Below are 2785 nucleotides of genomic sequence, written 5' to 3' on the forward strand. Positions count from 1 at the left end.
GAAACGCCAGATCCCATTACACCTGGACTACTTGCAACATCATAAACTGGTGAGGATAAAAAGCTGTACTCACCATCATCTGTGCTCTGTAAAGTGGGACTGCTTCGTTGTATTACTGTAGATTTTGCGTTGTGACCTATCTCATGCATACTTATATTTGCACCCAATGTGGTGAAACCGCCTCCACCACCGCCACCAACACCACCACCACCACCAGTGTAACACAGATGGGTGGGGGGGAGGGTGATACAACACCAATTCCATGTGCTTTGGAATAAAACCAGGATTAGCCTGTGTCTAGTAAAGTTCACAAAATCTACTTCATAAAATGACCCTCACACACATAATAATAACTACAGTTGACACCTTCATCTACATTACAGATCAATTTCCACTTCTTTAAAGTCTCACTTTGTGATGCAGCTGGAAATTTATAGAAATGTTTATTCTTGTGTTTGGAATTTGTTTTTACATTAGAAATACTCCTGCATCCGGGAAACTTGCACGAGTATTTCAATCTCAAACTGGATTCTTCTCTTCCTGTATGATCCATCCTCATGTGTCTGAAATGTTATTCAAACCAAAAATTAGGTACGAGAAAAAAATCAGGTACGGTTTACATTGATTAATGTTAAAGAAAACTCAATGTGAAATTAATTTCACTGTCAAAAATCATATTAGCTTATGTTTAAATGCAGCTATCCTGTACGGAAGTATTGATAACTGTTATCATGGCTTGTAATCTGATGTGTTATTGCTAGAAAATAGTGAAAAAACAAAACAAAATAAATTCTCATTTCTACTGCGGATATGCACATCACTCTATTTATAACTGCGTGAGCGTAGTTGCACTATATTCAACACTACTTCGTTAAACAGTGCTATCAGACAGTAGAAACACTGCTTATTGTACCATTTCAGTATATTTCAGCATCTAGATACCATGATAGATATCAAATTCAACTGTAAATTATCAGTAACAGTTACAGCTGTAAATCTGTATTACATTGTGTTGAGCATTAAAGTGCGAGAAGATTTCTACTGTATTGGATATTGCCACAATAATATGTGAAAATGTCCAACTGCTTGAAGGACGTGCTGTGTGTGACTTCGAAACAAATGTCTTATTATGTGAGAACACAACCTTTGTCGACACAACAGCTACAAACATTTTTTTACCTGGATAGAGTGTTGTGTACTGTACAGAATATTCACTGTCGTAAACGGGAAACAGAACACACTCGAGGCATTACGAATCAATTGTAACATGTCCAATATTTGGTATGTAGTAAACGGCACAATAAATGTTACTTATTCTGTCACTAAGATTACTTCGTGGCAAATTATATTCCATTACAGGATTCGGAAAGTTGAATACCAACTATGTCAAAAGCGGCTAGCATGGGATTCTCCATGAAATACACGGAAATATGAACAGAAATAGGAAATATACTTACGATTTAAGTAAACTGAGCAACGGAAATTGTATTTGTTTGCAGGAACAAATATACAAGAGTCCACAGAACGTAATGTGATGTTACAACCTCGTGTTCTATATGAAACAAAAGTAAAAAAGTAAATACTGAATCATCACACCATCAAATATTACGAATGCATCCAAAAATTAAGCAAAATAATAGCAACATACGTACACTGCAATTTAAACGAAAAATCACGATCACGTTGCTACGATACCAAAACAATTATGGAAGACTAAGTCATCCAATAGGAACGCGAGACTATAGATTGCTAAACTTGCAGTGCTCCAAGTGGCCTGGGACCAAACCAACGTCGTGTTCCCGGAAATCCCTATATGAGTTTCACCTCCCTGTTGCACCCCTCACAAGAGGCCGGCACTTCCACCAGCCGCATATTGATAGGTGTCATGTATAATTAAGGTAACTGAATCGACTGAGAGCAAGCAGCGATGTTGTTAAGCTGTATCGCAGAAGTTAGATCGTTATCTTTGGTATGCGTAGAGGCGCAGGGTCAGATAATGTTAAGCTGTGTTAAGAGTGAGGAAGCAATGTTAATGTTATGCTTCAAATGTAAAATCTCCATTTTTCAATGTGTTTCTTAATTCAATATTGGAACGGAAAATGATTTGTGACGGAGGAAGTTTAATGGGACTAAGTGTATACCAAAAGTGGAATGTCATAGGTAAACATTACATTGATGTTTTTTTTTTTTTTTTTTTCGTTACTGCTGCGCCATTGGGCTAACTTGATTATTCTACTGAGAGTTGCTGAAATTGAAGGATAGGAAAATGTATTGTTTGGATGTTAAGACGTACATTAAATTTAAAATCAGCCTTGAGCAGTTTTTCACAGTATACAAAAAAATTTAGTGTTGTCATTTATGCCCATATTTCATATTTCACTTACCTTTCTCTTACAATTTTCCAGAAGCATACCTCGATTTGCAACTAACAGAGAACTCATTGCACCTCACGAGAGCACTTCTGTGTAGATATAGTAATTTGCAGCTTTAGCATAGCGCCGCACAAGACAGAGCAGTACTGCAACGCGTTATCCATATTTCTGCAGAATAGAGGTAACGACTAAATATTTCGATGTTTTTTTTTATTCAATCAAGGTAAACTTATGTCATTCAGCTACAGTTAGATTTTCTGTGTCGTGTGTCACTTTTAGTTCAGGGATCTGTGATAAGTTTTTCAAAACTAATTATCGTACGTTTTAAATCAAAGTTCAATATTCAGGCAGTTTATACTGTTCAAATTTCTTGCAGTCTGATTGTTAACTTTTATAGTATGAAAGATTTCCCT

General features: G+C 36.3%; 1 long non-coding RNA gene across 1 annotated transcript; it reads right to left on the minus strand.

Annotated features, from left to right (window-relative positions):
• Positions 1 to 320: 320 nt before the first annotated feature.
• Positions 321 to 1696, minus strand: LOC126337120 (uncharacterized). Its single transcript, XR_007565042.1, has 3 exons — positions 1653 to 1696; positions 1458 to 1552; positions 321 to 563 (listed from the first exon to the last, which is right to left on the minus strand). It is a non-coding gene; the product is annotated as an uncharacterized LOC126337120 (long non-coding RNA).
• Between the last annotated feature and the right edge of the window lie 1089 nt (positions 1697 to 2785).

Source organism: Schistocerca gregaria, chromosome 1 (assembly GCF_023897955.1).
Source record: "Schistocerca gregaria isolate iqSchGreg1 chromosome 1, iqSchGreg1.2, whole genome shotgun sequence".
Taxonomy (NCBI): domain Eukaryota; kingdom Metazoa; phylum Arthropoda; class Insecta; order Orthoptera; family Acrididae; genus Schistocerca; species Schistocerca gregaria.